Source organism: Sylvia atricapilla, chromosome Z (assembly GCF_009819655.1).
Source record: "Sylvia atricapilla isolate bSylAtr1 chromosome Z, bSylAtr1.pri, whole genome shotgun sequence".
Taxonomy (NCBI): Eukaryota; Metazoa; Chordata; class Aves; order Passeriformes; family Sylviidae; genus Sylvia; species Sylvia atricapilla.
The window spans coordinates 62391279-62418903 of NC_089174.1; positions in this window are offsets into that span (position 1 = coordinate 62391279).

Here is a 27625-nt window from a genome sequence, read left to right on the forward strand (position 1 = left end):
ATGTGAGGGAAAACTGGACACTCAATAAGAGCTGAATATTTCCTCCCTACAAGAACACAGTTTCTGAGATTTTGTGCAATATTTGAGGTATTTTAGTGCAAGAAAATATTTTTGGGATAAGAAACTCTACAAAAAGTCTCCAAGAGTCCCTTAAAATTGTGCAATGCTCTGTAGTACATCTTGTTTGGTGATAGTCAACCTGATAAAGCCCACAGACAATGCAGTCAAGAGAATCTGGAGAATCACCCAGCCCTCCTTAGAGAAGAAGCTTCAGTTTGTCTCCCAGAACGGAAGAGCTGCTTGTACCCTACTGATCTGAATTTACATATTTTATTCTGTAGCTCAGATCAGTCTACTGTGGCAGTGTCTCAGAATAGTGTTGTTTGTCAGAGCTATGTGACAGCAGATCATCATACTAAATGGTACAGCACCTGAATGAAGAAGAATTTCAGAGATTATGACAAATAAAACAATAAACTCAATCTAATACTCATTAGAAAACTCCCCAGTGGCTGCTAAAACCAAACGTTACAAAAGCACCCATTGTTTCTTAACACAGTTCACAAATACCAGCAAATGAGGGGAAAAAAAAGAGAGAGATTTAACATAAAGAATAGATCCTAAATTAATCACTATCCATTTTTGTCTGCTACCAGCATCTCTACCACTTTGTCACAACTGTGAAATTTCTGGAGGAGAATTGTCTGCTTATGTAAGCTTTCACAGAAACTCTTCAATAACTTCTGGGATCTCTTGTGCCTCTCAACTGGAGACTACATTTAAAATGGCATACAGTAGCAAAAACACAACAATGTTTTTCACACAAGTGTTCTAGCTGAACATGAAAAACAGAGCCAGAAAGTCTCTGGTGTAAGGACATAAATGCATTCATGCATTTATCAGATCTGACTCTCAACACAAATAAGAATGAATTCTTTTAAGTTTTGCGGAAAAGGAGATGCAGGGTCATATAGATCATATTTACAAGATTTAGTCCCAAGCTCCCAGACCATTTGATGTATTCTGATGATCACCCAATGGCCATCACCGTGTTCACATGCCGGGTTAGGTTTTCAGAGGAATTCTAGGCCTGTGTTATGGAGACCACCTTTATAAATAATTCTTTTAGGGTCTTTTTTTTCCAAATGGATCCTGGAGAATTATGAGAATCAGTGTCACAATACTGCCACAGGACTGAGAAAAAAATCGTGCTTAAATAAGGCCATGAAATACGACTGTTAAACTAATTTCAATGGCTGTGCTGCTGGTTTTTAAAAACTTGTGCATGCAGGACAAATGAATTGTATTTTTCCGTCATTGAACAGACATCAACTAAAAAGATTATCTTCATATCATATAGTGAAATTCCTTTCCCGGAACTATGAGAATATTCAAGCTCTATCACTTTTAGGATTTTTAGACAGAAGCACTGTTCCTGTGAGGAAGGTGATGGATCACAACAGTCATCCCTCTGCATTTCTCACCCAGAGCTTAGAGCTTTTCCTAAGTGATATCCCCTGTTATTCCACATTCGCCATGAGGAACGGTGAGTTTAAAGGCAGACAGATAATGAACACAGCAAACAAATTGTTTTCTGTTCAAACTTGTTTGCAATTCAAGAGAAAAAGTCTTTGGATTCTTCAAATCTTTCTCCTCACTTTCCATATCATTGTTCCAAAGTACTTTAAAGTATAAATAGTTTGGTGGTTTTTTAAGCAATTGTAATTTTAAAATATTGGCTCAATTTTTAGTTATCTTTGTAACTTTCTCTATTAGTTTTAAACTTTTACCCCTTTTCTCTAGGTTTGCATCATATTGAGGCAGTTACATTTTTAAAGACCTGCTCTGCAGGAAGTGAAGAGGTCTTTCATCTGCTTTTCCTTTTACCCATCAGCTGAAGAGGCTAAGGATTATTTTATAACTTTTCCTGATTTCTGGTTAGCAATGTTATAAGCCAGGCATATCTGAGTAGTTATAGGTGTGGGTGGTTATTTGCTTTAGGGAATCTAATTTGATTAATGCGTCTTTCTCGTGCTTAAAAATATGTGTATTTTATAATCTGCAAACAAGAAATCCTGGATGTCCATCTGCATTTGGTTTTCATCATCATTCTCAGCCACTATATTTCCCATGATGTAGTCACTGTCTGGGATTCTTGGAGCTTTTATGGAGCGGCACAGAAAGTCCACACCTTGTGTGAGTGGAGGGCAAATCCTCAGGCATGAAACCTCCTCTGTATTTCAGCCAATCTGGAATGAAGTACCTTTATACAGCGCTGGCTGCTGAATACACACTGGTGACTAAATGGAATTTTTAAATAAGGCAGAGAAGGTGAATGTAAACAGAGCTTTTAATTGCACATTTCCACACAGTCTTGCAAAAGGTTATTTCATGCATCAATAAAGGCATGTGGAAAACAGGATTTAGTTCTGGCAGAGGTTTTGCCTCACATACCTGGCAGCACAGGGATCACAACATCTGCTGTGCAGCAGCATGGCGCTGTGAACTCCGAACTCCATCAGCAAGCAAAAACAAAAAGTTTGCTGAATCTCCTAAACTTTAGGGCTCAAGGTCTGTTTTTGCTCCCAGGCATGGAGTTAGAAGAATGCAGTCGGCCCCAGTGGCAGTAAATGACTTTTCCATAAGTATTGTTTTCATTGCACCCTACTGACTTGAATAATAATTAAGGAAAAAAACCCAAACCCTCAAAACATGCAGTTTCTTCTAGCCCAGCCCCATAAAGACATCACAAGTTCACAAAGACAATGAAAAAAAGGGCAAGAATTACTTTTTGGTATTGGGAGTTAGGGAAATGTTAATAATGCAGGTTTTGTTTTGTTGCTTTTTGGGGAGGTTTTAATTTATAGATTGGAGAAAGGAAGAAAATGCACAAATAAACACCCCTAAATCTGGCAAAGGTTATTAAAATTTTATACCCTGTGACAAGGCTTTTAATACTGTAGTCATCTGTGCTTGTCAGCCTAAGAATTTAGGTAGACTTCAGCGCTTTTAAGAAATAGGGCTACTTTTACGTGTTTTTGAAAAAATAACAACTCCCCCTCTTCCACACCACCTCCCCCACCCCCCCCCAAATTCCCAATTAACAACAACCAAAAACCACCTAATGCAAACATGATTAATTCAGGACTAACATTACTGAAGTAACTAATGTAATCTTCAGATAAGATACACATGAAGAGCATTATAATAATAAAGACTTATAAGCTCTGGAAGGGTTGAAAATATTTTCTTATGATAATTTGCATAAATATTCCATTATGTCTGATCTTCATTAATTCACTTAATGATGATATTGAGATGTGGAAACTCTGACCAAAAACCTGATTAATAGTTTTACATGCAGGCTCTTTTGACACTGTGGGACATACCTTCTAATAAAAGCCAACACTGCTACAGAACAAGTATGAAATAAATTTCTAGTGCATTTGGGTTAGATTCTGTTGTGTTTATCTACTGTACTTGCACAGATTTTCAACAATAGAAAAGTACAAAATAAATGGATTGTTTAGGTTTCCAGAAGTCAATTCTGCTAAGATCCTAGAAGAAAGAGCATGTTTTAGGCATTGGGTTTAAGTATTCTTTAGCCATTTCACTCTTTTCTGCAAGTCCTCCCTTTCCAGTGCCAAGGCAGCCCAGTGTATAATTAACACTGTGAGCCACACAGTGAGTCCTAATTGCAATTATATTTATAAAAAAGAAGAGAATAGGTAGGTGAGTCCCTTGATGTCAAGAAGATATACAAAACCTTTGTTTCTGGGCAGTAGCTTCACTTCAATCCTTCTCCTCTCAGACAACTCTTCCGTTTCTCTGCATCCCAACAAAACACAACATCCACCACTTTATTTGTCTGTCCTGGGTTGTAGTTTAGGATGTATTCTATCACCATCTTCAGTTAATGGCCCATCAATGCCTTGTGCATGACTCATAGATAACTCCCTCCGAGAGCTATCTCTCTTTAATGGGTCATCAAGAACCTCCTGGATGACTCATCGTCCCACTGTGAGATGCTCCGCCCATGGGGAGGAGCCAAGCATTCTCACCTGGATATAAGCTGGGATTTGGGACAGTAGAAGTTGCCTTCACTCACTGGATTCCCAGAGGACTGGAGCTACCAGAACTTTTTACGAGATCATTGCTTCAGGAAGACCACCTCGTCTGGACTGCTTCCATCACCCTGATCAGGTTGTATTCTGACTCTGTCAGTGGTTTTGTTTTTTTTTTTTTTCTTTTTGTATTGTTGCTTTTATTTTATTTTATTTCCTTTTCTTCTCATTAAATTTTATTTCTGACTTAGAGCCTCTCACTTGGTTTGTTTTCAAACCACAACATTGTCTCAGCTCCTGTTTACTGTAGAGCATGAAATCTTCCTTTTTATCTGAGCTTGTTGCTCTTTTTAATACATGCCTGGACCTTTGAGATCTCTCTCATTTAATTTTGCATTTTGTGAAACATTCCCAGCAACATAATCTCAGTGTGGGTTTTTGATTTGCGTCAAGTTGGCTCTTTGGATTGGTGGTGCACCTAATGGCACCTCAAAAAGCCAACAGCAAGCCACTAAAGTGCTCCTGGTTTAGACCTAAATGCATAAGGAGATACCAGGAACTTATATGCCTCAATAGGGGTTTGACATTAAGGTCCCCAAGGAACACAGATCAGCTGCAGCCAGCAGTTAGAACCCTCACTGCTGGATATTCACAATGCTATTTGCTTGTCCCTGGCAGCGCTGAGGAAATAAAACCTGGATCCTACTCAAGTCCCATCCGGAAGCAGTTACTGAACCATGAATTCCTGACTTCTGCAGGAACCTGGTGCCACTAACATAACCAGAACTAGAGAAGGTGGGATTCTACTTCTTTCCCCTTTGCTTACAGTTTACCCCACAGCCAAGTTCCCACACAGTGTTTGTAAGACCAAGAGACAAATCTGACTCGCAACCTGGTGAATCTGAGTCAGTGTTTTCTGCTCTTCTGTGGAGAGTGGGCTGAGAAGAGCAGAATTTTTCTTGATTTGTAGCTGAAATTTGGATGGGAGTCAGACAATTTTAATTGTCTGGATGAGTGAACGTGAATTCATCAGTTTAAAAACTTACATGTCTGCTGTCTTCACACAAGTCCTTTACAGTGAAGGTGGTGAAACATTGGCACAGATTGCCCATGAGCAACTGTGGCTACCCCATTCCTGGAATCATTTGGATGAGGCTCTGAGCAGTGTTATCCAGAAGCTGCATCTGCTTATGGCAGGAAGTTGGACTGGATGACTCTAAAGGTCCAGCCTAAACAATTCTGTTAATTTTATGGTCTTTTATGCATCTTCTTCTTCTGCAAACAGAAGAACATCTCTCTTCTACTTCGTGATCAGGAGAGGACAAAGCTGCCTTCATTTCTCAATATCTCAGAAAACACCGATGATGCAGCAGTGTTGTGTTCATATTTCCAATGTCTCCTCAGCACTCCTGGTGAACAATTAAGAGTAAACATCTTAACTATCACCTGAAACTCAGTGGCTTGCAGCCCCCTGCTCTGGTTTTATCCTCTTACTAGTTTTGCCTTTTGTCAAACTTATCTGCCCTTCTTCAACTCAGTTATTGATGATGCCTCTTTTGGTTGTCTGGGTATGTTAGTAGACATAGTAAATAAAAAAATAGATAATTCGTTAAAAGTTGAAATAGGCTAAAATCAAGATGGAAAGGTTAAAAATTGACAAATCAAGATGAAAATAGTAAAACACTCAACAGAAGTGAGCACTGTAAATCTAGATTAGGAAGGCATCTTAGAAAATCAACAAAATTTAAAACCACAAAAGGTACAAGATTGATACCTCACAGCTGCTGTTGGACACCTTTTGAGCCTTGTTGCATTTGTCCTATATAAAGAGCACAGAGTTTTATCTTTTTTGTGCTCCATTTGTAGGATGGATGATCCTTTTTCCCTGTAAGCTTGCTCTAGGTTTTCATTATCCTACCAGAGGTTTGTTTTCATGTGGCCCTGTTGCACAAGGTTCAATTTGGTTTCCCTGAAATGAAAACCTATTATCACGTTCCAGGGTGGTGTTGAGTGTGGCTTAACAAGCATCAAGTGAAGATGTTAAAATTTACACTGAAAATATATTTCCATTGTGTACTGAGCCACAAATCTCTATTCACACTAAGGGGACCAGGTGTCAGAGATGAACACTAGAGGTATTATATCTTACTGAATTTGTTTTTTGTCTTCCATCAGACTAAGAAGCAAAGTTTGGGAACAGAGGGTAAGGGAAGAGAGGAAAGCTCTTTGGTCACTAGAAGCCTGCAAATTTATGCAGCTTTCTTTGAGCATCATTTATTGAGGCTCAGTAAGGTTTACAGGGACTTAGATACTTAACTCAGGATTGGTCAATGAAGCAGACAGCAAAAACCACTATGACTTAGGAGGGGGAATATGTTCCTGCTGCTGATCCAAGAATCTATCCAGGCACATACTACATAGATTTTGATTGCTGAATGTCTAGAGGAAAAAGCAGCAATACATCCGTGGCATATGTTAACTGCTCTTACACTATACAAGTAACATAATTTTTTCTGCCCTGAAAGCACGTTTTCATCTAACAGGCAATAAATACTAATAGTACAGTGTCTGCTAGAAAGAGGAGCTCCAATCCCCTAAATTAATTTAAGTCTCTTAGGATTTACAGAGCATTAGAGGATTTTATTGCTATTGATTTCTTTTTCAACCTGACTTAGAACAGGACTTACAATTTTGAGGTATGATTGTGCTGATGTGACCCTGTTAAGTACCTCCTTTTGTAGGGACATTCAGATAGACAAGCTGAGAGTGTTAGGGTTGTTCAGCCTGGAGAAGAGAAGGCTCCAGGGACACCTTAGACCCCATTCCAGTGCCTAAGGGGACTGCAAGAGAGCTAAAGAAGGACTTCGGACAAGGACCTGGAGTGACTGGACAAGGGAGGAAGGTTGCACATGGCAGAGGGCAGGATTAGATGATACAGTGGGAAGAAATCCTTGGCTGGCACAGGTTGCCCAAAGAAAATGTGGCTACCTCATCTGGAAGTGTCCAAGGCCAGGTTGGACAGGGCTTGGAGCAACCTGGGCTTATTGGAAGGTGCCCCTGCCCGTGGCAGGGGGTTGGTGTGCCGTGATTATTAAGTTCTCTACCAGCTCAAACCATTCAAAGAATCTCATAGCTGTTACTGCCCACACTGTGCAATCTCAATAGATTGGTTCCAGTAAGGAATTGGTGTATCTGAGCATGGGCAGGTTAAGCCAATCAATAATTCAAAAGAGAGCTTGGCTGAAAGATCAACTACACTTCCTTTCTCAAGGTGGAAAGTCAATGTCATTTAAAACTCAGGAATTGCCTATGGGATAAGCCCTAACGCAGTCAAAATCCTTTATCATTTTCTTCTACCTTCTCTTTCCAGTTACGCATTCTAAAATAGAGGTATTGATTAGGATGAATCTTTGCTTTGGTCACATCAAAGACACAAGTGATTCTTTGTCACATAAGAGGGAGATCAATCATTCACTAAGCTGCATCCAAAGAATATATGAATTCAGGAAATAATGAAAATATTGGTTTTGTTCCAGAGGGAAGGAAACAAATTTTCTGGCTCTGTCTCTTCCTCCCACTCACCAATAGATGGTGGCAAAACTCCTTCCTTATCATTGTCAAGGGCTTGGGATTCCATCAAGGAGATGTATCATTCCTCTTCCAGCATTTTCACTCTCAATCCAGTTTTCTGAATATTATTAAATCTTTTCCTCCCTAATACTAATCTCACTTTTCTTTTAGTTTTTCTTAACAAAAGCTGTAGAAGTTTCAACTTCATTTTAATCTTCTTTGCATGTAGTCTCTACCTTCATCTTTTTCTCAAGCAAAATAGGAAAAAGGAAGTGGTGATTAATCCCTTTAAAGTTTCCTACCTCTGAAACCTGTGGGGATTAATCATTTTAGCAACTGATGCAGGTATGTGGTAGATGGTTTGTGTCTTTAAAGCAAAGTTAAAAGATAAACTGCAGCTCAGGCAAACAACACAGCCATGCTTCAGGGATCAGGAACACTAATTCCTAGAGCTGAATAAATCAGAAGTCAGGATGGATTATATGAGTACCTGAGGGCCTCTTAAAAACCTTCCTGGATAATAGCGGCCCTCCTTCAAAAGGAAATTATTTTGAATATGTGGCTTGAGTAGAAGTACATGTAAGAGTGTCAAGATGACACAGCTCTTTCTTTTCTGCTGGAAGTTTTTTCACTACAGAGTGGGAGAGGCCCTTAAAGATGGTACTGGCACTGATAAGCACCATCTTGTATTGTGCTTCAGCTGTATCAAGCTTCTGTAATTGTAACATGTGAAAGTTTACTGTGGAAATATTTTATATAAAAATACTGGGCTGTTTCCTAAAACAACCATAAGCCAACAGGTCTTCAGAAAACAAAGTTGTTCTACAGAGTGCATGAGAAATTACTTTTCCCTCAAACTGACTCCTTTGTCTAGAGCAGAAGATTCATGAGTCACTGTGCAAAGTTTTACAGCCATCTATTTTGGAATATACCAATTTTCATGTTTTCATTAAGTCTATTGTAATCTGCTCCCTTTGCCTTTTAATCTCACTGCGCCAACACAGTGGAAAAGAGTAAAAATTACTTTTCACTGTAGCCATGCAACACTTGCTCAGTAAATTGCATTTAAGAAGAAATATTTTAATTTTCTTTGTCATCTCAGTGTGTGAGCAGATTTCACATTTTGTCAAACCAAGAAAGTAGAGAATTTAACACACATGAATAAATGTTTCAGCAGCTGTAGCCAAACACAGCAACTAGAATGGAGTGAATGACAGAAACAACAATAACGTCTTGATAAATGTATTGAAATAGTGACTTTATAAATGTCATAATTCCACCTCCTGCCATGTGCAGGGGCAGATTCCACGACCCCAGGTTGCTCTAAGCCCTGTCCAACCCAGTCTTGGACAATCACAGGGATCCAGGTACAGCCACAGCTTCTCTGGGCAACCTGTGCCAGGGCCTCATCACCCTCTCAGGAAATAATGTCTTCCTTTCATCTAATCTAAATCTCTCACCTTTCAGTTTTAAAATCCCCTATTGTGCTATCACTGCTCTTGTATAAAGTCATTTTCCCTGTTTTTTATAAGCCCTCTCTAAGTACCAGAGACTACTATAAGTTTTCTCCAGAGCCTTCTCTTCTCCAGGTAAACACCCTCAGCTCTCCCAGCCTATATCCATAGCAGAGGGACTCCAGCCCTCTAAACATCTTTGTGGCCTCCCCTGGGCCCACTCTAAAAGTTCCACATCTTTCTTGTGCTGAGCACTCCAGATCTAAAGACTACCCGTGATCCACTGCAAGTAGAGAGGCTGAGACAACTCATTACTTCATTAAAACTTTAAATAAAACTCTCCCACCACAGCCTCATTGATAAGCTGAAGAAGCACATGTTGGCCAGGTTCTGTGATGAGCTGACAATTGTCCAGACATCTGGTCTCACTGAGTGCTGATCAATAACTCCATGACTGTTTGGCAGCTAGTAACAAGTGGAGCATGACAGGCATCAATATGTGGGCCAATACTGTTCAATACCATCATCAGTTGCCTTGATGTGATTCTTCAGCAAAGTTCTGAATGATTCAAAGAGGGAGATGGAAAATCAACAGCAGGTCTTCATTTCAGTGAGACTTTGCTGAAATTAAAGACTGGATCATTAGAGAATCCTGGAAGTCCAGCAAGAAAAAGTGCAAAGAGCTGCTTCAGGACAGAACAGGCCTGCCTATGAACTGGCATGAGCTACAAACAAATTGGGAGCTCTGCTGAAAAGTACCTGGAGTAACAGTGGGTAGCAACACATATACAAGCCAAGAGCACTTTTTTTTTTTTTTTTTGTGAATAAGGAAACCAAACGACAGGCTGCACTAGGAAAAACACAACCATCAGATCAACGGGAGTTATGATCCCATTTTGCTTAGTGCTGGTGAGAAGGTGACTTCTCAGCATGTTAGAAAAATAAAATATAGCTATGGCTAAATTAGGAGGTGGGCACCTCACAAAAATCTTGTTTGAGCTTTTGGCCACTGTGTTTTCAAGTAATCTGCACTCTATTATTAGTCTCCTTAATAATATTTTCGGGATGAGTGAGTGGGTGTCTGGCTTGTCTCAGTGTCTTGCTACTGCAAGTTTATGCAGGGGGAAAAGGTCAATGTATTCAGCTCTGAATCACGGCAGTGGAAAGGAAAAAAATAAAAGGTATTTTCTTGCGTTGCTGGATTTGCATATGTCCTTGGGGAGCAGACATCCAGCTACCAACTGTAGAATTGTCTGCTGAAACCAGCTAGCTCTGACTCTGTCAATACACAGCTTGGTCAGAGGAGAAGGTCAGGGCAACTTGTATTAATTACAACTTATATTAATTGCATGTCTGATGTTACACAGTAGCCATCCAAAAGCACCTGTCCATAGCAAAGGTGGTAGCTTGTAAAAATGAAACAGTATTCCAGGCAAAGGCAATTATAATAAATACCATTTAAATTAATGCTGATGAGTCATTAATCAGAGATATATTGTCAGCATTGCTACTACTTTTAGTTTGTTTAGCCTTCTAAGCACAGTTTATCTGAGAATCTGAAAGAGATTAAAGTCATTAATCACTTAGACTTCACAGAAGCTCTTATAATTTTCTTGTTTAAAATTGAAATTTCCTGAAAGTTAAATTAGAGGCAGAACTAGAAAAATCATGGATAATCTTTACTTCAGTACTTCCCATGGATTAGAAGTACATGCTCTTGCACCCAGGACTGGTACACATTCTCATTTTTATAGTTTTAGCTATGTTTTGGCCACCATGAAGCAACTGAGAAGATCCAGTGGAAAAACTGCAGCCTGAAACAGTTTCCCACGAACACACAAAATCAGATCATTAGAAAAAAAAGACTCAAAACAACAACAACAACAACAACAACAAAAAAAAAAAAAAAAAAAAAAAAAAAAAAAAAAAAAGAAATGAAAATGAGACATTTGAATCTCATTTACTTCATGCTGGTTTTATAATTAATATGAAACTTAAATTAAAAACAAACAAAGGCTTTTCTTTGGGGTGGTTTCTATTATGTTTTTTTGTTAAGAAATTATTTTTCCTAGACCCTGATGAAGGAAACAAATATAATAAAGATTGCATATTAATGCTAGTCACTAAGCTAGGCTAAAACATTACCTATAACATGATTATTTTTAATTGTTTCCCTTCCTTATAAATGCAGTAAAACTAACTTTGCTATCATGTTGTATAATTGTTTTTGGAACACACAAAGCCTTACGTATGTAAATAGAAAGATTTACATATAAAATTAAAGATGTAATTTTCATTGTAGATGAAAAAGTATTTTCAAACAAGCTAGAAAAACACCCCACAGAATGACTGAAAGCTGCATGAAATAACATTAATTTTATAAAATTTCATTTCTTCAATTTCCAAAATGCAATATAATATGACCTCTGATATATCACAGGACCTAGGATTTAATTCTGGACAATGAACACAGGAATCACTAACTGGTTTTTGACTGGGACCATTTAATGTGAAGATAAACAATCACTTTCAGGCTTTTGTTCTGACTAATAAATCTTTATGCTTCAACCTTAGCTTAAAACTATTCTGCCTTTTCGTGGGTCAGAAGTGCTGATGAAACAAGTCCTGAAGTCCTGTCTTCCTTCTTTTTTTTTTTTTTTTTTTTTTTTTTTTTTTTTTTTTTTTTTTTTTTTTTTTTTTTTCCAATACAAGGCAATTTAAGTATCCCTTAGACTTTTATTAGGAATACAATATTTCAATAACATGGTACTTAGGAATATGTTCTGACATCCATGTTTTGATACAAAATATTGTAGCTGGGATAAGTCTGTAAGTCTTGCTCTGTGAGCCTGACATATACTCAGCATCTGCTTCCAGGTATGACATTTTGTCCTTTTTTGTCCTAGGGAAACCCCACCCTAGGGAAACAGAGCTCAAATTTTCTTCACGAAATGGAGTTTACACCAGTAGGAAACATCTCTTCTTTAGTGACTACTATTTCTTTTGAAGGCATAATTTTGTCTTCTATTGTGTTGAGCAGAGTAAGAAGAGACTTTAGGGAGGAGAGTTTTCTTACCTCTTTCTTGTTTCCAGCAGTATGAGCCTGGACAAGCTTCTTAGGAAAACCACAAAACTGTAGAGAGATCTAGTTGCCTGAACTAAGCCAGATGTTAATTCAACCTTGAGTATTTCCTGATAGAAGATAGTGGAAATCTCCTCATCTCTTAAAAGGTCATATTGCAGGATTTGCCTTCCTTTGCCCTCAAGATTTTTCCTTTGAATATCTGTTTAATTGAATTTAAGTTTCAAGGACAAAGCCAGTGGCAAGGAAAAAGCCCAGTGCATGTACATGTAGGATCATTGCATCATATAGTAAATGCTATCTGGTTATTTTGCCCACTTACTTTACTTCTCCATCTGAATTAAGGCAGTTCACGCTGCTGGAAATTAATAAACTAATGGCAGGCTACCAATTAAAAGGTGATAAATGTTGTTTGCTCTGTTCAGTGCATCGCACATTTTATCTGAAATTATTGACAGTTACCAAGGCCTTGACATGATTTTTTTTTTTCCCTCGCACATGCTGTAGTGATTGCCACATTTGGATTAAACATAGGATGTTCTCCCATTCTGCAAAAATGTCTTTCTGCAAACATTGAAACTATTAATTTTTAAAAGTCAGACTACCAGAAAAATATGGCAAATGCCGATTCCCTCATTACAACCACTTAGCTTAAAGATATGATGCAACTAATGTATCATTTTGCCTCATCAGCAATGAAATGTGCCTACTGGTTGCTGACTGTGAAAGAACTGGATTTTTTCCCTGTTTTCTTCATTCAGTTATTTGAATGGGAGACAAGGGGAAAGTTAATTCTTGGTCATTGCACAGTCAGTAGAATGGTCAAGGTGATACCACAATTTTACACCAAGATTACTAAAAAATTTTCTGAACCTTTTCTCCTCTCCTGCATCCTCATGGCTCACTAGTAAACTGCCATTCCAAGTGTGAAGTGCACCCGAAGATAATAAGACAAACAAAAATTTCTAGACTCAATGAATGGGTTAACTTTGATGCTTTTAAATTGCTTAATTTGTCATTTTCTCTTTATCATTCTGATCCTGCAGAAAGGTGCAACTGCAGGCCAAGGAGCAGACTCCATCAGTGAAATCAAATTCCAGACAGAGAAATACTGTAATGCACTTAAGCATATTCTGCACAAAGATGAGCCGAGGAGATGAGCAGGAGGCGTGAGTAACATGACCTAAATTTATAATGAAAGCCTGCACATCTACAATGCTGAAAGCTTTCACTGAGTATGACATGAATTCTAGGGCAATGGATTACATCATTTCTCTGCACTGTGTTTTAGTAAGGCTTGATAAGTTTCCATTAAATGGAAGAAAATTACTGCATCATGTTCAATACTGACGGTTATTGATGTAACAGAACAGCCTGAAACACATTCAGAATGTTAAGTAAAATCCATACACAGGCAAATTTTGTAATCATGAACCTAAACTGTGATTTGGGATGTTTGAAATCCTAATTTTTAAGTATAATAAGTGACTACAGTCACTCTTGTGTTTATGTGATTTGTTTGGTTATAAACAGCACTTGGAGTCATGTTAAGACATAATTGACTTAATTCTATGCTGGCTTGGAACTGCTGTATATTACCAAGAAGACCAAAAGGGTGTCTTTTTTTCCCTCTCCCTTGTTATCGAAAGTTGGCTGGTTTGTCTCGCAACCAGCATTTGAGACTGGTGGAGCAGTACATTTCCCATGTTCATTATTTGGGACAGGGCACTGCTACTTTTGCACCGGCTCTGCATGTATGAGAACTAAAATATTAGATTTTATTCTGTGCTTACATCAGGGTTAAGTGCTGGGAACGTGCGTTTTTGCATCAGACATTTGACCTCGAATTAGAACCCCATCTGTCTCTGGTTTGTATGTCAGTAATGCTGATATTTCCACCTTGTGTCATTTTCTTTGAAGTATCAGTGAATAAGAAATGGAGTACACATGAGTAATGGAAAAGGATGTGGGAAGCACAACAATTTTTATTGCTGCTGTTTTGGAATTAACACAAAACATTTACAGAACTGCAGATAAGTCTGAAGAGTCAGATAAAGCTAGAAACAAACAAAGAGTGCAAGATTCAATTAGCAGTAATTTGGAGTAGAAACTAATCTTCAGTTGTACCATTAAACAAGTCTGGAGTGAATAGCGAGAATCCATTTAGCTTTTCTGAATTATTACCTACAAAGTCAATAGATGTTTATTATCCTAGGGAGAACAGGGTTGTTATCAGTACCCTTTCTTAACTCCTAATGGAGCCAACTGTTTATTTTGGATAATGGTGCACTTCACAGCACATCCCAAACTTCACACTGAGATGCAGTTATACACATCACATGTTCCCTTGCTCAGCCAAGAGCTCAGTTTGTTTAGATGTGCTGGATGATTTCACACACAGTCTCAGAAATCCAAAGCCAGTGGGTGACAAATTTTTCTCAAACATTATGACTGTCAGAGTGACAGATTGTGAGGGTGTTTTTGTATTTTTTTTTTTTTTTAATCTTGGAGAGCAAAAGGGTACCAAAATTGAGTGAAGCCAAGGGCATGCTGAACATAAAGAGATAAGCTTTTCAGCAAGGGAATTTTCTAATTAGTTGTCATACATCCACTTTTATTATCATACATCCAAATTACAAGAGATATGCAAGATAGCTTACCAGGTTACCCTCTAGCCGACTTTCTTACATGATACATCAGGAACTCCTGTTAAAAAATAGGGCAAATTTTTGACTTCATCTAAAGACCGACAGTCACAGGTCCCTTATTCCCAGAGGGGAACCTGAAATCCCCTGTGAAAGATCCCTGTGGTGACTGCAGCGCATGTCTGATGTCTCAGCAGTACCCATATATTTCTGGACCAGCTTCCACTCCACAGGTTCAGGATGCTCCCGCAACAAACAGGGACAAGTGGAAATGAACTGAATCTGAGATTATTTTCTTATGCGGCAATAGATGAAAACAGCTCATTTCATAAACAAAGTTTCCCAAGTTAAAATAGGCATGCACATTATTGCTTTTACACCACTCAGACAGTTAATGAAAGGTGAAGGAAAATTGTGTTTTCCCAATATTTTTGGGGGTTTTGTCTTGGTTTTTGTTTTGGTTTTGTGCGGGGCTTTTTGTTTGTTTGTTTATTTGTTTTACTTTGGGGTTTTTTTGTGAGATAAAGTATTCAGAATGCATGTTATGGATATAGTTTCAAGCCTTTTTCTATTCTCCACAGACAATTTGCTAATCTCAGGGAAAATGTTACTTTGATTACTCTTTTTTCATAAGTCTTACTTTAGAGACTGCCAGTGCACAACTGAAGAGACCAGAGATAAATTCATCTTTAGGCTCTCACGGCAGGAAAAATAATCTTGTGTTCAGATTTCTCTCCTAAATATCTTAATGCATTTTACATTAATCAGCAGCAGAATCAGTAATGTAAATGGGAGCCAGTGATATTAAGAAATTCTCTGCTAGAAGTTCTGGACTGGCTCAAGTGTTACCTAAATTAAAACAAGTCTCAAGAAGAGCTTGAAAGCCTCTTTTTTTTTTTTTTTTTGGTTCCCAGCTGATCATAGAGAATTTTTAATTCCGCACTGTTAAGTAAATACCATTGTTTACACAGATTTGTTGGTTAGCTCATACTGTTAGGTATGTTTCTGAAAAATAGAGTAAGGCAACAAGATAATTACTAGAGTAAAAGTGAAGTATGAAAATACACAAACAAATTTGAGTTATCTATATAATTTAATTTTATTAAAATTTTATCATTATAAAATTATTTAATTTTATTGAATAACATATTCAAAACAAAAAAGATTAATTCTTCAATTTCAAATGTTCTGAAATATCAGATATTACAACTTCTAACTAGGGTAAAGGAAGTTGTCTAAAACACCATAATTTTTTGCAACCTCTTCTAACTAAGGTCAAAAATAGTAACACCTTAAAGTATTGAAATGCATTTAAAAGTATAAATTCACTTCCTTGTAATTTTTCCAAAGGAATCAGAGTAATCAGAATACTTTTATACTTGTGCAGGATCTACTCTGAATTTACATTTTAACCAGATAAAAATTCTTTGGCTTACATTGTCCAGAATTCAGTTCAGTGTGAAAATTCTTGAAGTAGGTCCTTGGTGTCTGTTTGCCAGGATTGAAATAATTTATAAAAAATATTCTTGTGTGAATGTTTTTCATTGTGAGGGGTGCGTCTTAATCTTTTCTATCCCTTTCTGACCTCTTCAGTCCTCCACGAGGTGATTTTAGAGCTCAAAGGGCTTAAAACATCTCTTGAGTGAGATATCCAGCACAGAAACATCTTATTCAGAGCTGATCTGAAAATCCTGAAGTTTACATAAAAATCTCAATTTTTTTTTCATATGAATGGCAGTAGCTGCTGTTCCTTCTGTAACTTACACAACAGAAACATTTATCTTGTGAATTCTGATGTATTTGGGTCCAAACCTCTTTGCCAGCCTTGAACATCTGTATGGGAGCACCAGAAAGGGAAGATGTTGCTTCACACACTTTTTAAGATATACTAACAGGTCACAAGTACCACCTTCCTCATAGTTTCTTCCCTGTGAGGGTGGTGAGGCCCTGGCACAGATTGCCCAGAGCAGCTGTGGCTGCCCCATTCCTGGGGGTGTCCAAGGCCAGGTTGGACAGGGCTTGGAGCAACTTGGGATAGTGGAACTGGTTAAACTTTAGGGTCCTTTCCAACCAAAACTATTCTGCAGTTCTGTGATTCTTCTCAAACTACAAAATCCAGAATTAAAGTGCTTATAAACAGCATAACTAGGAGATGGAGCTTTCGTGTCTAGTTGAGCAAATGTGAGGTTAGGAAAAACTCTGTGGTGTCATACTTGATCTAGATCAAAATCCTGCTGCTGCTTCTGCTGTCTGGGAGGGGATTAACCAGCCCATTGGAAAGATTGGATACCCCAAGTCAACACTGTTCTGTGCTAAGATCCCAATAAATTAATTGTTTTACTAAAGGACTTTTCGTGAGTGACTGTGTGATACCTGCACCTTCAGCATGAATCTTCACTCTCTGTTTACTGCACTTTTACTCTCTGGTGGGCAAACAGAACCTCCAGCTGGCTTCACAACAAACTGCCAGGTACTTGGCACTCACTCTTCTTTCTGGCCTGAGACCAATTATGTGAGCATAGTAATGTTTTAGTATATCTTTGAACTTTTTGATAGGTTTCAGCACAACACAGTGAGATTTTTAAAAACATCCACATGCTTACTGGTATACTTGGCATGCCCTCTCACAAATGTCTCCTCACCAGCCATTTCTCACAGTGCAACAGATTGTATGGGTTATTACAAGAAATTTTTTACCATTAAATAAACCCCTCCACTTAAACTTGGTACTCTCAACTTCTAATGGACTCTGGACAAAAAAGTTGTGATGATCATCTTTTGTTGATGAAAATGACATTTCTAATAGCAATCACTTCAGCATTATAATATAAATACTACAAGAAATGAAGTGTGAGCTCTCATGACAAACTGTCAAGGTATGTTCTTTCATGAGGATAGAGGAATGATGAAACTTCATTTCACTCTGGCTGTATTATATGACTTGGCCGTCAATCACATCAACCTAGCATGGGTTTTCCAAGACATCATTCATTGTAAGGGAAAGCCAAGCTGCACACCTTAAACATTAAAAATAATAAAAAACACCCCCCCCTAAAAAACAACATATTATTTTCACAATAAAATACCTTTGCAAATAACCGAGATTGCTGGATATATTGTGACAACTCACATTAGATTTCACTGTATGAAAAAGAGACTTCTTTCAAAATATCCTCCATCAAATCTCTGCATTATGAAATGTGTGTAACATATACAGGGAGTTCACTTTGTGTTTAATGACTGCTATCTGCTGGTGTCAAACACCTTGCTTTGGACAGGTGGCCCTGAACTCCTTGTGCAGATGAATTTCCATCCCATTCCATTATTGTAGGAGCGATTAAACATTGTGAAAGTACTCAAAATAAAGGAAAAAAATACCCAAAAAACCATATCGGCTATGTAGTAACTATGTTTTGTGGGTTGTCTGTAGGTATGGATTATTCAACTAAGTCATACACAAGGATTTAGGGAGAGAAAAAGTTGCAGAGAATTTGATGCCATTTTGCCCTTAAGTCTTAAAGAAAGTGTACTACTATTGAGTTACTACTCAATATCAAAGTCATGGCATACATATGCACTGCAAGTGATTTGTTGTTTCTCAAATTATGTCACCTATGTGCTGGTATCGAATGTGTCCCTGCCCCTGGCAGCGGGGCTGGAACTAGATAATCTTCAAGTTCCCTTTCAAGATAAACCAGTCTGTGATTCTATAATTCTATGATAACTAAGTAATTTTTTCCTCTAACTACACTGTTAAATGAAAAAATTCTTTCCCAAAATCAAATTGTGTGTTTATTTTGTAGCACTGAACTTCATAGGTTATCAAAAGCCTTGAAAATATCTTCAAGAAACCACTATACTCTTTTTCAAAGTTAAATCACTCCAAATGTTATTAACACTTACATTATCAATTACCTCTAAAAATGCATGTCTTCAAGTCTGTTTTTGAAAGCATATAGACCTGTACTAATATTTTTTCAGAAATAGGGATCTGTGAAAGGGACCAGAATTTCCACCCTTGACCAGGTGAAAAGCTGCTTCTGCAATGAAGCTGACAGTAGGGAGCTGATCACTAGCTAGAAAGTAAGCTGTGGAGCAGTGTTTGAAAATTTATTTTCTTCTAACAGCTTTGCCTTTGATTGAGCACATCCATTGACACCTTTAAGTGCATTTCTCAGATGCTACAGACAAGTAGAGAACAAAAAGGCCTGCGATACTTCTTTAAAACACTGTGTATGAATATAAGCATGAAGTAGTGCCATAAACATGCCTCTTGCAATCTTCCTTGCTCGAGAAAATTTTTCAGAGACAATTCCATATTTATGAGAAATGCCATAACTTCTTTCTCCTCTCATTTCATGAGACAGAATCATAGAATGGTTTGTGTAGGAAGAGATGTTAAAGATTACCTAGTTTGAACCCCTCATGGGTAGGCTAACTCCCACGAGATCAGCACTCAGAGCCCCATCCAACCTGGTCTTGAGAAATTTGAGGGATGCAGTCCACAACCTCTCTGGGCAACATTTCCTCTAAGAACTCACCTAACTATGAAAGGGACTTTCCTCTCTCGTCCAGAAGCACACACAAGTTTTCATATTTGTTTGCCACGTCTTCTCTAGATTACACACCCCACTGATGTGGTTTATTTGTATGCATTCAGTATTACATCACAAAAAACCTGTACAAACAGATTTATAGGACAAAATAAATTATCTGTGCGTCAGCTTCTGCTTATAAATGAAACTCAGTGTCTAGACACCAGGAGCAAATGCTATTCTTAATTAGAGCCTAGGCTTCACCCTGCTCTTTCTTGTGGCACAAGAGCTCTGTTGCCTTGGAGCTTCTGCCTATCACACCTGAAGCTCTGAGAGCTTTTTTTTCCTTCAACCCAAAGATGGGCAGCCCGATTTTCCCTCAGTGAGAAGGACAGCACATCTGCCCCATAAACTGTGCTGCAAGGCGAGTGTGGGCTGTGGCTGGTCATTTGAGGCAGAACAAGTGTTCCCAGTGGAATTCCTGCAGGCCCAAAATGTATATATTATTATACAATTATGGGAAACAGATGGGTAAGAAATTACCATCAAGTTTATTTCCCAATGCAATTTTAAGCAGATATGTGTGGATTGCTTCCACATTTCTCCATAATTACTAAAGTGAGTTGGGTTTTTTTCTCAAAAAAATAAAATCCAGATGCTCTAAAATGTGGATTTTCATTATGCATGAGAGATAGAAGCTCTGTGCAACTTTTTAAACAATGAATCACAAAATTGGGAATATATAACCAGAGCATTAATAATTGTTTCCTTAGTATTTGCATATTTTCCCCAAAGCAATTTACTAAATTTATTTCTTGTAAATTCAAATTTTTAAATGCTCATGAATATTTATTTCCTTTTTTATCTATTGTCACTATTTATTTGAGTTATTTTTTCCTACCAACAGATAACTTGGTATTTTACTTTAGATTTTAACACCATGTAAAAACAAGTTACAATTCCTAAGCAATATGCTATTATATCATACAAGGAAGAGAAAAATAAGGAAATTAAATGAAAAAAAATCCATAAAATCTGGAAGGTTGTGGCTTAGCAAGTTCAATCAGTTTGAAATCGATTTAGTTTTAGATTTGTCCATTTGCCTGACACAAATAGTGGAAATTTGAGAAACTGAAAGAGCTGGCCCAGATGAAAGTATGAGATGCTCAACTGGCCAGGTATTGGGAGCTATGGTCAGGTTCTACTAGCTGTGAAGTTTCACAGGACTTAGAAACAAAAGTCAGCTATATGAAAGTCCTAAATTCATCTGGAGGGAAAAATTGCATTCAACAGTACTAAAAAATTCCTGCAGCTATATGTGTTCCACATTTGTACAGCCATTTAATAAAAACATTATTGAAATCCGTGAGAAAGAGCTCCACAACTAGTAATAGTTGTTAGAGCGGTATGTGTTTATCGACATCGAGATGCGTGGGGAATGATTTCACCAAAGACATGCATGCCCCCCAGGAACTTGTCCTCCTTCTTATTCCTTGAGGCCTTACATATGCATGACATTCCACAGACCCTCTTCATACATATTCACTCCCTGATCCTGCCCATCATTGCTTGGTGTAGTAATTAACTCCACGTCCTTCTGGGCATGCTCGGTCCATTGTGGTGGTCTCCTGGATGTTCTTCAAGGATGAAGAGAGTCTTCCTCTTTCACCTCTTCACATTTGTCTCTCCCATGTGTGCCCTTCCGGCGTGTTTTCAAGGGAACACACCATCTTAGAGTCTGTGTTCTTTTCTTTATCTGTGCCCTTAGCTATGTTATTCTGCTGTTCAGGCTAGTTCTTCTGATTATGCCAAAGGCTCCTGATACTCATATTGCTTAAAATATGCAAAAGGGTAACAGACACAACATTTAGTGTTCACTAAATTCCTTCTAAAATGTGATCTCATATATTCTAAATACTATATTATACTACTTGGAATACATTCTAACGTACAGTATAAATCTTTAAATCTACTATAAAGGATCAGCTGGGATTTTTCAAATCTATGTCTCAATTACAGCTATGTTGAAAGGACTTGGAAACAAGAGTGGAAAATTAGAGATCTTTACAGCTCTTTCCCTTTTGGAAGCTAAGAAGAGGGTTCCCATGCTTGCATAGCCCTGAGAAATCCTCTCAACACACTCTTCAAGTACCTGCTCTGTCATAAACCAGAGAATGTTTTCCCTATTCTTAAAGTAATTTCTTATTTGTGGGAAGTCGCATGTTGAAATGAAACAAATGAAAAAATCTTGGTTCTCTTGCTTCCCCAGTTCTGTTGCAGAACCCCAGGTTGCTGTTAACTTGGAGAAGGAGGTAACAACTTATGACAGCTACTGCTATTTAAGGAATTTGCTAAACCTACACCTGAGTGATCAACCAACAATTCCAGTTCTCCAGGGAACTGAAGAAAGCTCTCCTGAAATTTATTTCAACAGCTCTGTCAGGGAGAAATGAGGTTGTATCTGTTGTCTATGTTTAGCCTTTTGAATAAAAGGGTTCTCTGGTATCTGGAGTTTCTGCAGCTTTTGTAAAGTGACATGTGAGCTATGACACACACATGTAACAAACACACAGGAACAAAGATGAGGTATAAAGAGAGGAGATAGAGTAATAGCAAAATGAGATTCTACACAATTTTACAGGTTTCTAGAAATTAGTATGAAATGAAACAGTAATTCATCATATGGAAACTGTCCCTTTGACCAACAATAATTTGGAAAGAGTAGATATTCAAGCCCAGCAAAGGGAGGAAAACACAAGAAGCTGCTAGCAAATGATCTCTCTCCCTTTCTCTTCCTTCTGTGTGTGATTATTTTTTTCCATTCTTTCCCTCCTCTTCCCTGAGGAAATAAGATTAGTTTTCCATCAGCCGTGTGAAGTGTAACACTGACTTTGAGCTAAGAGGAAAAAAGATACAGGAAAATGGAAAGAGTAGAAGGAAACGGGATAAGGTCTGGGGTGAAACTCTGATTGACATCTAGAGCTCCTGATTTCTCACCTTCATCTGTAATTAGCTCAGGTGACTAGCTCGAACAAACATATACAACACAGAAGTTTATGCTCAGTCAAGTGAATCTTCTCTTGACAAACCTTAGGGCTTAAATGTCAGCAAAACACAAAATCTGAAAAGGAAAAAAACACAGCTTACTGACATTTACGGTCTTGCTTTTTAAAAATGCTAGCCATCCTTTTCAATTACAAGGAATCTCATTTTTATTTGCCAGCTATAACAGCTGCACAACAATTCACACCTTGCATAAATCTTGCCTAAGATGTTTGACTGGATAGATCCACTGATAGTTGAGAAGGTTCAGAATGGTTTGTGAACTGAAAAATGGAAGAAAACATCCACATAAGAGGTAGGAGACTGAATGCAGCTTGCAGGATCCTGTGTGATCAGACATCCTCACTTTCAATCCTCACATTTCCTATTCAGAAGCTACTAAGTTTAAAAAAAAAATAAATAAAAGAGAATACTCTACTCAACTGTAGCCTCAGTTGAGGCTACCTAGGAGTTTGGTTTTGTTTGTTTTATTTTTGTGTTTGCTCTAGAGCATATTCAGAGTTCTCAATTAGGTCAAAGAAGAAGGTGGAGGACCTGAACAATGGCTTGAGCACTAACATTAGCCATGCATATTAGTTAACAATTAACACATTACCTTGCACAATTTTGGCCTGTTCAATTACCACTCTTCTGGAAAATCCCAAACATGATCAGGGACGAAAGTGAGACAGGCTCTGTTTCCAGTAAGCAATGTAGATAATTGTACTGTATTTTCCATGTTTTCTCCAAAAACATCCTAGTTTTCTTTGGACCTCCTAAGCTTCTACATAAGTCACTTATTTAATTCAGTTTTGTTGTTGTGTTTTGTTTTTTTTTTTTTTTTTTTTTTTTTTTTTGTTTTTTTTTTTTTTTTTCCTTAAAAAAAAGTTCAGAAAGGAAAATATGCTTTAGCTGAAGGTGCAACTAGGGAAATCTCCAAATATTTCTAACCTCAAAGCTCTGGATACTGCATTCAAAAGGCAACAAACGTAGTTTTAAAATCTTATTCTTCTTAACTAAAAAATTACATTAATTTAATTTTAAAATCTCTTCTGGTTTTATACACTCTTTGTTAAATTTTCAAGTTTCAAATAGTTACAGTCAAAGTCCTGTTTTCCAAGCAGTAACACCTGTATCCATCTGCTCAGCTGTTTGAAAAATTTAGGATTTTTCATCTCTGCAGCTTTAACTGGTCATCCTGATTAAAAGATAGTCATTTTGTGGACTAAATAAACCAATTCCTCTGTGTTATTTTGTTAAAAAAACATTATCATCCTTTTCATAAATCAAGTATCTTGATGACACGATTTGGAGGAAGTTTTCTTTTCAACTTTTTTAAAATAAGAAGTGTATTGTTCCTTTGTCCAACTCCAATTGCCGGGCTATAGTTGCCATGCAATGTAGTACTTAGGCACTAAAATAAATCAGCAAAAGCCTTTACTTCCTTGTTGATTGTCTGATCACATGGGAGGCACAGAAGGAGGGTCAGAGTTTCAGCATGATCAAAGAGTAAACTGTTGGACTTGTAGACCAATCAGGCTAAGAAAGTAAATATTTGAGAGCAATAAAAACATCTTTTATTCAGGTGCCAGAAATAATAATAATGCGGTGAATAAGATAAATTGCATGATGATGGCGCGTGCTTAGAAATACAGGCAGTTATCTGATGTATAAAAGCAGTCATATTCACAATGCACAGTACAACACTTAAATGAGATTAAGCTATGCTGTTACCCCGTTCCTGCCTTTAACAGGAAGGAGCCCTTAATGACTCCCAGCAGACAGAATCATGATATGTTTTAGTGAAATCCAGTCACCTTTTGGAAAAAGAGACAACATTTCTCACCAGAACAAGTACATAATGGACACAGAAAATAGTGGAGACACTATGTGTCATCATGAAAGAAATCTTAAAAACCAGCAATATGTTTCCTTTAGTAATAGTACCAGATTTTTTTTCAAGATCATATTTTTCCACCCTTGCCATGGGCAGGGCCACCTTCCACTATCCATGATTGCTCCAAGACCTGTCCAGCCTGGTTTTGAGTACTTCCAGAGATGGGATAGCCATAGCTTTTCTGGACAACCTCTGCCAGGACCTCACCATCCTCAGAACCAGGAACTTCCTCCTAATATCAAATCTAAATCTACTCTCTTAGTCTGCATCCCATCAGTGTCTCTGTCTTGTACACACTCAGTGCTTTGGTATTCTTCTGATTCTCTCATTGCTACTGTTGCAGATAACAATATAAACTTGTATATAGAGTGTAAGCCATATCTTAACCACTGATGTTTTATTTAGTGGGAAAAACCTTATTATCCTGAATGCTTGGAATGTTTCCTGACTTTTGATCCCTGCTGGAGCCCACAGCTCTAGTAAATCAATCAAACTGGGGTTCTGCAAGACCAAGTATCAGGTCCTTGACCACATTGACCACATCTCAGACGTCTTTTCAACCTAAATGATTCTGGTTCTGTGAATACTCTTAAACACCACACAGGACTTTTTCAGATCTAGCATTTAAGAGTTATAAAGAACAAAGGAATGTCAAGGTCCTCTTCAGTCAAATCTATATTTCTGTTTCATGCTCACCTTTAATTTCTCTCCAGAGTCCCAGTTCATTATAAATATTCTTAATAATATTGTGATTTGCAACACATCATGACTCCTCTGTGTTTCAGTGAATGTTGGTCTCAAAAAATTGTGCTCAAGCAATTTAGGATTTTTCTCACACACCATAGATATGTATCTGATTTTTCAGAGTTCTTTTCCAGTTGTCAATAGATTCCTGACAACATCTAAATATCTAGGGAGAGCTTACTATGCAGTCCCTCTCCAGAAAACAGAAAAACCACAGGAGCTGGAAAACACAAGCTCAGATGAAGATACCAGAATCATAAGACTCAGGTGAAACTAAGGAACAGTGATCTTCCTTTAACACACAGAGAATATCTTGTGAGCACAAGGACATTTTGAGGATGTAAACATGGAGAAAATGGCCACACTAAGGTCAAACAACAAGGTGAAACACTTCTGTATCTGTAGTCCTAGATGTCAATTCTTTTCACCATCCTTCCCTGAAATTCCTTTGTCTACAGAACACAGCAGAAAATTAAGAATTACTCATATAATTTTGGGTAGTGTTGCAGACCATGGAAATGCCATCCTTACCCATGTCTTTCAATGCTATGTCATTTCATGTATCTATCTACTTTATTTCCCAAATCCAGTAACTTAGTGTGAAGGCCTTCAAAGCACAAGATAAATGTGTCTGGGCCACAGAACTAATCATGTCGACTGGAAAATAACTGTATCTGCATCATTACCACTTAATGTGTTGGGAAACTCTGAATGCACCTGAAAGATAATAAAGATATGTCAGTATTATTCATATATTTTAATTGCTTCCATTAGCATTTTTTTTTCATTCCTGGGGGCAAAATAGTATCACTTCATTGATTATACAGTGGATACAGGAGAAATAATAGTACAGAATCAAATATTCTTTTAACCACCCATTGCCATCTTATAGCTATAAGCAAAAGCATAACTTGGCAATAAAACCTATTTACTGTTAAAATTAAAATCGCTTTTAACATTTTTATCTCATGCAAACAATTAAAATAATTCTATCAGGTAGCTGCTGTTCTTTCACAATTGTGGAAAAAGAATGAAGGAAAAAAGGCTGTAAGAATAATTAAAATCAGGTAACTTCTTGTTCTAAGAAATTCCAAAAAATGTGTTGGTTCTCTGTAAGGAGTGGTTACAACAATAATGGTGGTAGGGTTAATATAATGAGAGGGAGTTGAACTTGATGATCCTTATGTGTCCCTTCCAACTCAAGATAGTTTATGATTCTAGGAAATAATTAACTCAGTTTTGTAATGCATGTATTTTTTTCCTAGCCAAATAAACCTTGTAGTATCACCATGATAGCTTCTGGGATTAAGTTACTAAGTAAAATAACTCTAGGTTCTCAGTTTTGATGATGACATGCCACCAGTGTCTTGTTTGTTGAGTCCAATTCATTATTTTATTCTGTCTCATGACATTACTAATCTCACAACATAAAGCTGGCTCATAAGAATTCCAGAATGGGGCACAGGGTAAAACCAAAGCCCTATTTCCTGACCCTTCCCATCTGTCAGTGGAGAAAACGAAACCCCTCCAGGAACAGGATAAACATCAACTACGTACAACAGCCCTGTCACTATAGCAAAAACACAAGGCACACTATGTTCAAGAAGCCTTTTCGTACTGGACAGGATATCCATGAGCATTTAATCTAATGGAGATAATAAAATATGAGAAGAATGAGAAGGGTACTGGAAAAAGCAAATACTATAACTCTATAATGCTTAGAGAAATAACAAATTACAGAATTGTAGAATTCTAGAATGGTTTGGGTTGGAAGGAACATGAAACAGTATCTAGTTCCGATGCCTTGCCATGGACAGGGACACCTTCCTCTGGAACAGGTTGCTCAATATCTTATTCAACATGACATTGAATTGTTTTACCTGGGTTTACTTATTTCACCTTCTAGTTGAAAACATGAAAATTAATAAATGCGTGTAAAACATTTTTAGAACAAAAGTGACAGTACAATTCTAGACCTTTCCTGTGCTCCTTAATTTATTTTTGCATAAATGCTTAGGAACAAACCAAATAGATCAACAGCACTGACTAAATCTGAGTTGAGTCCTTATTCCATTCACACAACTGTTTACGAGTTAGAGTTGATACACTGGTTTTCTATTTTCTTCCACTCACTGTTTAGAGAGGTTAGAGTCTGTATTTACATATCCCAGGGTTCTATTCCCAGAGAAAGGGTCACAGCCCAAGACTGACAGACTGAATAAAGACTTAGGACAACTCTCAGCACATGGTGGGATTATTGGTACTGTCCTGGGCAGCACAGGGAGTTGGGCATGCCAACCCTTCTGACTCGTGGTATCCTATGATTCTATGGCACAGTCCCTGTTCCATAGAATGGTTGCATTCATTATTGGATCTCACTTCCATTATTGTCACAAGTTCCCCATTTGTTATGGGAGCCTCCCAGATTTGTGCACAATGAAGGGAGAAATTGGTGTCCCTGTGTTTGGTGGGAATGGGCTGAAAGAAGTTGCTAACCTGTTTCTCAGAATTATCAGGAAAGCTGTGAATGGGCTGGTCTTACTCCAAGCTGTATCAAACCACCGATTTCTTCTGTCCTTAGTCTCCTATCCT